General features: G+C 47.3%; 1 protein-coding gene across 1 annotated transcript in view; it reads left to right on the top strand.

Annotated features, from left to right (window-relative positions):
• The first annotated feature begins 1,904 nt into the window (after positions 1–1,904).
• The window catches only part of Myo1b (myosin IB), a 165,422-nt gene continuing 154,122 nt past the window's right edge, over positions 1,905–13,204 (top strand). Inside the window, exon 1 of the mRNA XM_085837047.1 lies at positions 1,905–2,103. The gene's annotated coding sequence lies outside the window, so the exon portion shown is untranslated. The remainder of the gene's footprint in view (positions 2,104–13,204) is intronic.

Here is a 13,204-nt window from a genome sequence, read left to right as displayed (position 1 = left end):
ACTTATTTTCATCCCTGCATGGAACAGGGGGTCTGCATGTAGTCCTAAGCATTCGAGGTGAGCACAGGCAAAGGAGATGTGTTCAGTCATCATAGGCTACAGTAAGTTTGAAGCCAGTCTAGGATACACAGACTCCTGACTCAAAAGTTTCCTGTCCCTACTCCGCAAGCCACTGACTTATAGTTTAGGAACCTGTCATTGTATTTTGAAGGAGACAGATTGGCCAGGAGGGTTCAGAGGTCCTGTTGCTGCCCAGTTGCTATAAGCAGATGGAACCAAAGATCTGGCACATATTAAAACATGTTGCCATGTAGTAGGTCTATATTTTGTTTGTCTGGAAGCTGAGAGCCGTGTCTTCACTGTACCAGGTTATCAAGGTCTAGGGTAGCTTGCTTGGTAAGCTGTGGTGGAGACAAATATTCTACCACTAGGCCAAGTCACCAATGACAAACCCTCCTTCACTTCATGTCTCTGGAGACTGACTTGAGTTAGCTGAGGTTTCACTCTAGGTCTTACTTCATGTAGTATAAGGTGACTGTGGCTAAGTCATCTTTAAGGCTCACACATCCGCATGGCTGGGACAGCTAGCTGATGCTGGCACTCTTACTCTGGAATTTATTGCTATACCTGGCTTCTGTGTGCTCCCTCACAGGGAGGGAGGGAGAGAGAGAGAGAGAGAGAGAGAGAGAGAGAGAGAGAGAGAGAGAGAGAGAGAGAGAGAGAGAGAGCTGTGGGTTGGTCATACCACCAACGGTATCCCATTTGTTAGAATTCAGTCCAGCCTGTATTCAAGAGGAGGGCAATCAAATAGCACTCCTCAATGAGAGGTGTACCAAAGAATTTGTGGAGGTTCTCCATAGTTGTATATAAGCTGGAAGGAAGAACTCTCAGACTTTGTTTGTCCTGGCCTCAAAAACAAACATAAAAAAGTAACTTACCTCACAGGTTTTTGTGAAGATTAAATAAAATGGTACCCACTACTCAAAATATGTTAGCTTATACCATTATCACTCCGACTGAAGACCTAACTGAGGCCGGTTAAGTCAATGATGCTAGAATTCCAAGCAGGTCAGTTTGTAGAGGAGGGTCTTGGTAGCCTCTGAGAAGTCCTGGGGCCTGTGGTTCTTGTGCTGGCGGGACAGAGTGACTATATAAGGTTGGAAATCTTTGGTTCACCTCCTTTCAGTGACAGTATCCAGATATAGGTCAGTGCACTTAAACCTGGCCCCATTTATGGCGATTTATTTCATTATAGGATAAAGTCGTCAGATTTATGAGTAATAATTACTGTGTCTGCCGTGCTTTTAACACCCCAGCCAAGTAATCCTCACCTCACCCCATGAGTAAGTTTGATGAACACCCTTACCTCTTCCAGGAACAAGCCAGACCCAGGGTCATGTGGCTTGTCCCGAATCCCAGCGTGGTGAGGACACATGGAGTGAGAAGTCCTGAGTCTTCAGACCCTCTACCATGGCCAAGTGATTGCCAGTCATTGCTCAGTACCTAATGATATATTCAATATGCATGTCAGTGACAGAGACAATAAAAGCCTCACATGGCAGGCCATTTTCTCTTTCATTAAATTGTCATTTTGTGATATTTTTGGGCACCCAAACTTGGACCTAGGAGGGTAGGCAATGTGGAGAAGAATATTCTCTTTGCTGGGGTTCGCGCCCAGGCTCTTGCAGCTGTTCTGCCCGGCATCTCTGGTCTGCAGTTCGCGGATCATGCAGTGGCCAAGGTGAAGGGCCAGCGCTCTTTCCTGGGTGTCCCCGCCCGCCGGGTGCTCACCGGGGGGCGCTGTGCGGCCTGCGCGCCTGGGTGAACCACGGCCAGGGAGCGAGGGGCGCGTCCGGGCGGTGAGGTCGCCGCCCCCGCCGGGAGAGGGGAGTGGCCGCGCCGCCGCCGCGCCTCAAGCCAGCGCACTCGGAGCCCAGCCGGCGGACGCGGTGTGGGTGCACGGAACGCACGGTCGGCTGAGCGGCGCGGGATCCCCCGCAGCAACTGTGGCACAAGCCCCGCATCGGATCTGACCCGCGTTCCCCAGGCGGCGGCCAGCGAGCAGCACGCGGAGGCGGAGTGGCCGAGCGGTTGCCGGGAGAGGTACGATGCACTCCCCCGTGCCGGCTCCCTTCCCGCCCGTGCCTTTGTGCGCGCGGCCCCAGGCTCAGCCGCAGCCTGCAATCCCGGGTCCATCAGCTCCCGGGGCGCTCCTGTGGGGCGCGGAGGCACTCCACCGTGAACCCACGCGCGCTCGAGGTCGTCGAGGGTGATCGCGGCCCCGTGTGGCTTCGGGGGCGGCACGAGAGGGAAGGGGCTTACAAACTAAGTTGTTCTCTCACTTCGTGTTATTGGCTTCCTACCTACGGGCACTGGGGAGCCCTGCTTCCCGCGGGCCCACTCGCATCCCCCTCCATCCCTCTGGCCCACTGGAGTTTCCCGGCCCCGGGTTCTGTGGAAGGACAAGCTTATGGCTTCCTGTGGGAAGGAGAAGCGGAGGTGGAGGCGGAGGTGGAACAATGGGGCGTCCTGGGGCGTGGGGTTCAGGTGCGGTGTGCCCCGGCCGCGGCGCACCCGGAGGGGCGACGGGACCCGATGGATCGCCCTGCGAGTGCAGCTGCGCTCCGCTCCTTTGTTCCGCCACAGCGGAGGGGGCTGCCCCGGGTCCCGTTTCCTGCCCGGGATGGGATTGATTCACAGTCCCAGAGAGGCAAGGGGAAGGGGGCGGGGCTCGAATGGAAACCAGATTGGGAACGGGAGCCCTGGAGGGCGCTGGGCTGGGTGGAGCTCTGGGGAGGGGGTAATGAGAGTGCGTTGGAGTTAATTACAAACACAACCTTCTGTCTAAAGGCCTGTGGAGTTTATTTGCGGTGCTTTGTTCATACTACGGCCTAGCACTAATTGGTGCAGCAAGTTCTGTTCTTCCTTGAAGTTCTAGGCTCTGGCTATGGGAGTTTGCTGAAGGCAGATCTTGTTATTTATAACGGACGAAGAGGGCTTCTTTTGTTTTGTTTTGAAATATTTTTCGCAATGAATCAGGATATATGTGTGCATGTGTATCTGTGGATTTTATTGTGGCTCGGATAGGCTAACAAAATACCAAACCCAAAGCCGGGCGTGGTGGTGCACGCCTTTAATCCCAGCATTTGGGAGGCAGAGGCAGGCGGATTTCTGAGTTCGAGGCCAGCCTGGTTTACAAAGTGAGTTCCAGGACAGCCAGGGCTATACAGAGAAACCCTGTCTAAAAAGAAAAGAAAAGGAAAAAAAAAAAAAAACCAAAAACTTTTTGAGACATGGTTTATTCCCTGGTTGACCTGAAACTCAGAGATACTGCCTGCTTTTGCCCTCTAAGAGCTGAGACTACAGGTGTGCACTACCACACCCTGCTAGGTGAGTATAGAACCATTTTTGACAAAAAATAGTTTTCTCCGTTATCATACAGTACAGTTAGGATGCTTTTCCAAGAACATTTGGGGCCTGGGAAGCACCAGGAAATCAGATTGCTAAATAAATGAGTAAGATGATGCAACACTGAGTTGAAGATTCTTTTTCATTGGTCCCAGAAGAAAGAAAAGACCCACCCGACACTCATTGTGGGTTTTTGTACTGGAGTCATGGCTTCAAGTGTTCTGGGCTTTCCTGTGAGCCTACAGAAGTAAGAGAGAGAGAACCCTGGCTGACAGTGAATCTCTCTCTCTCTCTCTCTCTCTCTCTCTCTCTCTCTCTCTCTCTCTGTTTTTAGGAGTAAAATTGGGTGTTTGTTAAAGTGACCCAGTCCTAGATTGGAATCAAGAGTTCCAGAAGGATAAACTGACTTTGGGAGTGGGAGCAAGCCTGGGGGATCAAGCTATGGGTGTTTCTGAACAAGGTTTCCAAGCAAAACTGGGGGTGGGGTGGGGAGGGGAGGCTGACATTTCCAGGTTCATAGTTAAGCCTGTGGGACTCTGATGGAAAAGACCCAAAGTCCAATGCAGGTTAGAATTACTGTGGTGATAACTTACAGCCTTCTGGCTGGGACCAGTGTTTCCTTTTGGACAAGCTGAGGGGCCACCATGAAACCACCACTTTGGTCATTTGCTGTCAAGAGGAACCAAAGCTGAAAGCTTTTTAACCTTAGAAGGCGAATTGGGAGCTTACTCTGGGGGAAAAAATGTTTTGTGCCCACTAAGTGGTAATGGAAAAGAGCTGCGCAAGCGCCCGCCTGCCGAGGGCTTGTCCGCTTCTGAGGGGGGATGTGGTCTCGCTTCCAAGCCAGGCTGTAGAGGAGTGGAACATGTCCTCAGAAGCCATCATGATGTGAGTGAGGTTGTAGCAGGACCGTGTCCAGATGTCAAGTTGTGTGCCATTACAACTGTCACACTGCCTGGCCATGGACACGCTCTTTTGTTGTTAGCCTACTGTTCTAGGCTTTTCATTCATGGGAGTTGTTTTGTTAAGTGAGTTCAATTGGAGTCCTCCCAAGTGCTCTTTGGTCTATACATCAACAAAATGTAAAGGGCTAGGGCATTACTGCTGCTGCAGGAATTCTGAATGGGAGACTCCTTAAATAGCTGATTTCTGGCCTCTGGCTGTCCCAGTGGATGCAGGATTGTGTGATAAGCCTGGCAACTCCGCTGCACCCCCTCTGGGATGAGTCATCACTTTGTCAAGTCTGGTGTTTAACACCAACTTTCCCTACGGAGCTATGCAAAGCAACAGGGATGGACAGACTTCCCTGGGGAAGGGTGTGGGCTTCGAGTGAGATGGCCATTTGTCTAAGAGCACTGTAACATCCTCTTGTATATCCATGCTGGTACCACTTGATCTGCTTTGGGTGAGGTTTGTCTCCCTCCTCTGATCCACTATTTTCAATAGCTAGACATTTACATATGAATTAAATAGGCCAACACTAATTATAGTTACCATTTAGTAGGTTTATTATGTGTAGAATTTTATAGGCATCATCACTATATTAATCTTTAATAAAACAACGTGGCCAAAGGTGTCAGCCCAGGCTGGCCTAGAATTCACTATGGAGCTTGAGATTGATTGCTTGACCTCTTGATCATCCTGCCTGTCTTTCACATCTAGGGCTAACAACCCACCAGGCCCAGTTACATTTTTATTTAAATTTTTTTTTTTTTTGGTTTTTGTTTTGAGACAGGTCTTTGTGACCCAGAGTGTCTTAGAAATCACTATATACCCTGGGCTGGCTGTTAACTCAAGATAATCCGCCTGCTTTAGCCTCTGACGTGCTGAGAGATTATAGGTGTGAGCCAATGCTCCTTGCTTAGTACTTTGCTTCTTGTATTATAGTTGTACAGTATCCAGGAAGGGACAGAAATGAAGTCTTGAGTGCTCAATCCTAAAGTCAGTATTCTAACTAAACACAGTATAATTGCGCTATGTCATTAATTCCAGTTATCTGGAGGCAGAGGCAGACAGTGAGTTTGGGACCAGCCTGGACTACTGAGTTCCAGGGCTATGTAGGGAGACTGTGTCTCCAACAACAAGCAAACAAACACATAAAGCAAAAATCTTATGAATAATCATAATTTGCCTATTTACTTGGTTAGCTTTTTGCAGATTCCAAATCACTTTCATGTGCATTATAGTTGATCCTTCCTAAAGCCACTGCAGAATAGTTTTGGCAGGCCAGATAAGTGGCACCACGACTTTAAAATGGCAATATTTGAAAAGTTTATAAGCATACTTAAAACAACAACAACAACCCACCAGGGTCTTATGTAGGCCAGGGTGGCCTAGAACTCACTATGTAGCTGAGGATGGCCCTGAACATCTGTTCTGCTTCCTACTGCTTCACTGGGTTTTCAGAGGTGTTGCTTCCTGCATGCTGGGCAAGCACTCTCCCAAGGGAATGTGTCTCTAGCTCCCTTTATTGGTGTTTTCCGAGGCTGGCCTGGAATTTGCCATCCTTACATCCCATGGACAGTGGGATTATAGGCATATGCCACCACACCCAGTTTACATAAGCTTCAATGAAACAACTTTATTTCGGGGGGCCAACATTTAAAATTAAGTTCTTTTTTTAAAAAAAAAAAGAAAACATTTCAAATTGGTAGACTAGAAGTTGACTTTATATATAGTATTTCCTATTTCTTGACATCCATTTTGGCTCTTTTTTCTCTTAAGGCCTCTGAGAACACTGCCCTTTGCTCCTCCTCAGCTGAGACCCAGGAGGAATGTGATGCAGAGAGGAAGTGGGGCATCAGAGCTGGAAGCACAGGCAGCCGCAGGCTGAGGATTTTCCCAGCACACGCTTCCCGTGCTCCTGGCAAGAGCTCTTTACAGAAGACATTCTTCCTTAGAGAAGTGTCAAGGGTCTTCCTCCGCTGGATCCTCTGAGATCATCACATTACTGAGCTCTGTGGGAACACACATTCCACATGATTTGTGTACTTAGTCCTTCCCTACTGGGAAGTGAACTAGTTTAGACATCAGTATAAAAGGGGAACAGAAGTGACCTGTATCCTTGGGCTGGAACAGAGAGTGGTGCTGGGCAGAAGGACCAGACCTTGGCCCAAGAGTAACCACCAAGTACAGGATGGAGATTTGTAGTGAATTATTTATGGTCTTCTCAGAATGCTCCTGGGGCAGGTAAAAAAAAAATGACATCCCTCCACTTATAGTGCACACACACACAGATACACACACAGACACACACAGACACACACACACACAGACACACACACACATATATGTGTGTATATATATATATATATATAATATGTGTATGCATACATACATATTAGTTCCTACGATAAGAATTTAGAGACTGTAAATTGTGCCCTGTCTAAGTATTTCAGCCCAGGATACTATCTGGTCTCCAGGGTCAATGGCATACCAGCGACTTTGGTCTGTCTCTTCACATCATTAATTCTCCAAGACAGGCAATATATGTGAGTTCTTGTCTGTGAGCATCTTTCTACAGACCAGCACTGAAGCAGTGCTTGGGGGATGGGGAGAAAGGTGCTCAGCAGACTCCTTTCAGACTTTGGTCACCTGTGACAGTTTTGGGTACTTTCTTCATCAGTTCGTATTGTGTTAAGCACCCAGTTGATGTGAGTGAGACCCTGTGTTTGACACCTTTCAAAAGCAATAAAGGAAATCCATTGTGTCTCCAAGGACAGTGTAGCAGGGCAGATGGATTTGCCTAGAGAGTGGATGTTGTTGTGATGAAGAAAATGGCTGTGACAGCTGCGGCGATCAAGGCCAAGGCAATACATGCTGCTCCGACAGAAGCTGAAAATAACCAAGTGGGAAGAGAGGAAGGAAGTGTGGCACAGGTGCCCGCTCCATCCTTGGCTTTGTTTCCCTCTAGATGATTCAGGCCCAGGACCCTGAGGTCCAATCCTTGGAATTCGTGTGAGAAGGAGTGAGCAACACATGGGTAATTGTCAGGTCTTAGCTCCAGCATCCTTATGTCCTGAGTTCACTGGGACTGTCATTTCACCACTACCTCAGGTGTATTTGTGTTTTAAAGGCTGTGCTGAACCAGAAATGTCCATAAAGGAGGGATATTTCTGTCTTAGTCTCTGTTCCTGTTGCTGTGTTAAAATACCTTGACAAAGGAACTTAAAGAAATTGTTCCTTTTGGCTCACACTTCAAGGTACTTGTCATTCTTTGCTGGGACTTCAGGGCCACAGGCGCTCCAGACAGCTGGATATATTTTCCCCACAGTCAAAGGCCAGAGGGCAGTGAATGCCTGCTGCTGCTGCTGCTGCTGCTGCTGCTGCTGCTGCTGCTGCTGGTCTCACATTTCCCACTCACACCGTCCAGGATCCCAGCCAGAGTGACCCACACAGTGGATGGGTCTTTTTACCTCAGCACAATCATAGTAATCCCCACAGACATGCCCAGGGGCCCATCTCCTTGGTAATTCTAGATTCTGTCAACTTGATGCTAACCATTACCTTCCTAGTTCACCTAGTTGTGCTAACGGGCCGTTCATGATATTTTTCAGGAAGTGCATGGTTTATGCTGTTGTAAGTGCATGCATGAGTACACTATGTGGCATAGGGTTTTGTTTGTTTGTTTTCTCTTTCACCTTTACATGGGTCCCAGAGATCAAACTTAGGTCATAGAGCTCGAGTGTCAAGCACTTTCACCAACTGAACTCTCTTACTAGCCTTGAACCACTTCCAAGGGATGAGTTTTGAGGATTTTTGAGGGAGCAACCACTTCGGAGAGAGACTCCTTCTTCCTTGCTTGTGTCCTTGGTCATCTAGAGCCTGGCCTCCTGTGTGTGCCCTGGCTGGCCTGTAGTTAGGAAAATGGTTTGCTTTCTCCAGCTTTTCTGAATCCTGTGCTTAGCTCCCCAATCCTGATTCCTATCCCTACGAGACTTGGTTCTGAGAAGCCAGGCTCTGGCTGGTGATCTTTCTTGTCAGTTCCCCAAAGCCCACAGCCCCACATCTTTCTGTGGGAACTGGGCGCTGTCTAGGAGTTTCCTGGGAGCTCAGCTGGCCTCAGGCCATCAGTGTAGGTGGGAACAGTGTGCTGTAGTCATAGTGAGTACAGGGTAATATGGTGTGAAATGGTGTGTGTGTGTGTCTGCCCTTGCAGAGGTTGGCCTGAGAGACTGAGGGAGAAAGCGGGGGGGGGGGGGGGGGGGAGAAGGGGGGCTAGTAGAATTTCTGCACCTGACAGGCAGTCAGGTGTCTGTCTTTCCTTCTAGCACAGACAAGCCTAAGAGGATATCAAGCTGGGTTTTTCAGGGGCGCTAGGTGCTCTGAGATTGGAGATGATGGAGTTTTGCCATTAACATGAAAATAAAATTTAGGGTTATGTTTTTGTTTTTTTTTTTTGTAAGTTTTGAACTTTTTCAAAAGAGAAATTCAGGCAATTAATATTTTGTCCTTCATGCTGGATGCATGTATGTAACTACCACACAGATTTCCCGTGAATATATAATAAAAATATTTGGGGCTGTGGTATAGGTAGAGCCCTTGCCTAGTATTAGATCCCCTCTGAGTTTAATCTGTAGCACTGGGGTGGGGTGGCGTAAGGGCAGGGAGTGGAGGGGAGCAGCAGCAAGCCCAAATCACCTGGGTATCCACTGCCCCTAGTCTTAAATGGGACAAGGTCTCACCCACTGTTTAGTCCAGGCTGGCCTTGAACTTGAGATTCTTTGGACAAACTCTTGAGTCCTGATCTTATCCAGCCTAAGAATTCAGCATTCTTTTGTGTTTTGTTTTGTTCCTTGTTTGTTTGTTTGTTTGTTTTGAGATAGGATCTCTCTGTGTAGCCCTGGGTGTCCTAGAACTCACTCTGTAGACCAGGCTGGCCTTAAAATCAGAGATCTGCCTGCCTTTGCCTCTGGAGTGTTGGGATTAAAATCATGTGCCACCATTTCCCAGTTTAGAATTTAGTATCTTTAAGTAACTTTTAGAAAGCTAAATTGAAAGAAAATGGAAGAAATTATTAGTTATTGGCCTTATGTACATGTGTCATGGACCTGTTATGCCCCTTCTAGCAGTGAGACCTAAACACACACACACACACCCCTCCCCCCCACGCCCCTCCCCCCCAGAGAACTGATTGAGTGCTTCCTACCGCCCCACTCACAGTTCCCAGTGTGTAATCTCCCCTCCCTGCTCCTTCCCTTTAAATTCTGTGCTATTCTCCCCTGCAGAGCTCTTTGCCATGTTTAGATAGGAAACATGCTTGCATCCTAGCCGACCATTTCTTCCTCCTTGAAAGAGCTTCAAAAGCATTGCCAGCGTCCATTCACTTTAGAGCCAGAGCCCAGCTGCCTTGAGGAGTAGCTTAATTTTCATAACATTGGGTTTGCGCCAGTTTGCATTGCTAGCTGTATTTTTCAGTCCTCATGTAATCCACTTACATTTCAAGTAGAGGAACCATAGTTATGAATGTGCACGTGACAGGGTGAGCCACATAGGAAAAAGTTCTCATTTGCCTGACATCTCCAGGGTGCGGAGAAGTAGTCATAGAAGCACGCGAACTGCCATGAAGGGTTGTGACTTAGGGCTTCCTCCTTTCATGTTCTGTGACATTTGAGGGACGGAAGTGCAGTGGGACTTCCCATGTAGGTTTTTATGCAAGTCCAAGGGGGTCTTGAATATCCATTATTAGGGCAGTTTCTTAAAACACCTTTCAGGCCTAGTGAAGTTAATCTTGACTTGTTTATTTTTATCTTATAAGCTCTATGTTTCTTCCCTTCCTTAAAGATAGAACTTGTGGAGTTGGTATTTTGATTTTGAATCCCCAAGTTCTGCAGAGATGCAGATGAAAGGATGTTGGCCGTACTTGAGACAGGGCCAGGCACAAAGTGCTGGTTTTCTTTCCTGTGGAGATGGCTCACTGTCCCCCAGACCCATCTAAATCTGTGCTTAGCTTGACTGTTTTTACTAAAAAGCATCCTTATCACCCACTTCTCTGTTTTCTACGACCTTTTATCCACCTAGGTCATTGCTGAATTCAGCTTGCGCTCTCTGTTGGAACCCTGAAGCCTTTATTCTGGTTTAGACTTTTAAAAGCACTTGCCCCAAATAGCTTGTTCCACAAAAAGAGCAGCAGAGTGGGAAAAATGACTCTCATAAATTACATAAAGAGGGTTCCTTGGCCAATGTTGCTACTACTTCATTTGAATTGCTTCCTTTGAAGTAAGTTTCCTTTCGGGATGACCTCCTGGCCTTTGTGGATTTGTGCATTGAAGTTCTGAGAAGGAGCTGTGGCTGTCACACGTCTGCCTGATGCCTCCGGTACCCTCTTGAAGAACCTGTTTCTACACAACTGCTGTTGTCACTTCATTGGACGTTTTCAGATCCATGGCTCTCTGACGCTGCTGAGAATATGTCCTGCATGAATTGCATATGCTTCATCCTGTTAACTTCATAATGCCCTTTTTGTCTGCCTGCCTCCCTCCCTCCCTCCCTCCCTCCCTCCCTCCCTCCCTCCCTCCCTCCCTCCCTCCCTTCCTTCCTTCCTTCCTTCCTTCCTTCCTTCCTTCCTTCCTTTCTTCCTTCCTTCTTTAGACACACACACACCACACAGACACACACAGACACACATGCAGACACACACACACACACACACACAAACACACACACACGCTTTCTCTGTAGCCTTGGCTAGCCTTGAACTCACCGGGATCTTTCTGCTCCCTCCTTTGAGATTACAGGTTTGTGTGCCACACCCAGCTATCACACCCAGCTTTTTTTTTTTTTTTTTTTTTTTAAAATAACAAAACAAAACAGCTTGTTTCTTTCAAGTGCCCCATCCACTAAACACATTTAAGAGTATCCAGTTCTTTCCCCATTTTCTTTACCAGTTTTTACCCCAGATTCATGGTGTTCTTATACTTTTGAGTTTACAGTGCGCCCTGGTTGAACTTAAGAGAAGAGACCATATTTGAAGCAATCATATGGTAAAAATAACGCTAAGCATTATCATAGTGCAGTTACTGGATTCATAGCATTCTCTATACTTGTATCAGCGCCACACGCAGCTGAGTGTCTGTGTCACTTGCCTGTGTTTTCTCCAACTTCGCTGGGAGCTCCCCACACCCACCTCGCTCCACCCTCAGTTTTGTGTTACTGGAATTGCATGCATCTTAATAGAAATTCAGGGAGAATGGACGGCTTTATAGTCTTATGGCTTATGGCCACAAACCTGATAAACCTCTCTGTTTACTTAGGTTTTTTACAACCTTCCAGTGAAATTTAATATGTACTTTATGTGTGAAAGTCTTTCTCATCTTTTGTTAGATTTTCTAGGGTGTTTATGGCTCTTGTGGTCAGTGTTTAATGCCTTTGTGATTGCTGTTTCTGGTGTATCAAGAAGGGATTGACTGGGTATTTATTTGTTTATTAGATAGCTCTTGGTTGATTTAAATGTCTTCTCATATGTACTTGCTGTGGGGACCGGAAGTCAGGTGGCTTTCAGTGGAGCAGGAAGTAACTTGAGCATGTGTTGGGAATGTCACAATTCATTTTAATTTAAAATGATATACTTTTAGAAGTAAGGAAAGGTGACTTTTAGTTATTTAAATGCATTCATTTTGATGTAGTCATCAAATATTCGGATGCTTTCTATGTCGTGGGTACCATAACAGGGTCAGAATCGTGAACAGAGAAGGTATAGTTGTACTTTCATGGAAGAGCAAGCTCGAGAGCGCACATGGGAGACATTGGCTGTAGAGAGGAATACAGATCACTACATCTCTTTCCTCCTCTTCCTCTCTCCTCTTCTTGTCTACTCAGAGATCCACATATATTAGAGCGAAAAGTAAATTAAACCAAGGGTGACTGCTGAGCCCTGAGGTGGGGGTCCTCAGGTGCATGATGGGTCGAGGGTAGCACCAGTCATCATGGACTTAAGTCAAGTTCTGACTTTGGTGAGTTTTGGAATTACCACCTAAGGTAAGCCGACCTATTTCTGGTCAGTATGCCTCTCTCCCAAACAAGCTGCCTGAATAGGGAAAGGGCTGCCTTTGTGGTGGAATAGACACCCTACTTCTAGGTTTTCTGCCACCGATGCTTTTCGTTCAGACAGCCCCTATTTCTTACCTCATGGACTGAATTTATGATGGTGTGAAAGCAATATGCATTCAGTGGGAACTGTACTTTGGAGTTTGATTTTTCTCCAGCTAACAATATTTATCTTGTTACTCTGTCCAGATGCCGGGCAGGATGGGAGCCATAACTTTCCTCAGCAAACATGGGCTGCAGGCTAGAGAACTAAAACCTGCAGTGTCCTGCATTGCTGTGTTGTGAGGTTCCCCAGGCAAGGTAGACTAGATGCAGTTTCAGCTCAGGATATTTAAGCTTCTGATGGGTTTTGGGGGGACTAAGCTCCATCATTAGTTGAACATTTACTGCTGCTGCCCTTCTACTGACTGCTTCTGTGGGGCATCCAAGCATCCAGGGAAGTAGCTGTCTTTGCTTAGAGGTCAAGTCTGCTTCCCAAAGCAGGATGGGTGGAGGGGGAGAGGGATTTGTATTCCCCTGAGGTCTTTGCACCCTGTTCACGTGGCAGTGCAGCTCTGTTTGGTCAAGGTTTTGCACTTGGGGCAACTCCATCTGAGCTTTATGAGTGAAAAACAGTGTGGTGTGCTGGTGCAGGGTTCAAATAAGCATTGGCTTTGAACGTTGGCTTTTGTGTTTAGTGTTGCTAGCCTGTGTCTGTGCTTTAGTGTTGAGTCTGTGTCTGCCTGTTTCCTCATCGGCAAAATGTGAGTAG

This window comes from Mus caroli, unplaced genomic scaffold (assembly GCF_978045245.1).
Source record: "Mus caroli unplaced genomic scaffold, Mus_caroli_1 scaffold_1, whole genome shotgun sequence".
Classification (NCBI taxonomy): Eukaryota; Metazoa; Chordata; class Mammalia; order Rodentia; family Muridae; genus Mus; species Mus caroli.
This window is presented reverse-complemented; position numbering and strand designations above follow the sequence as displayed.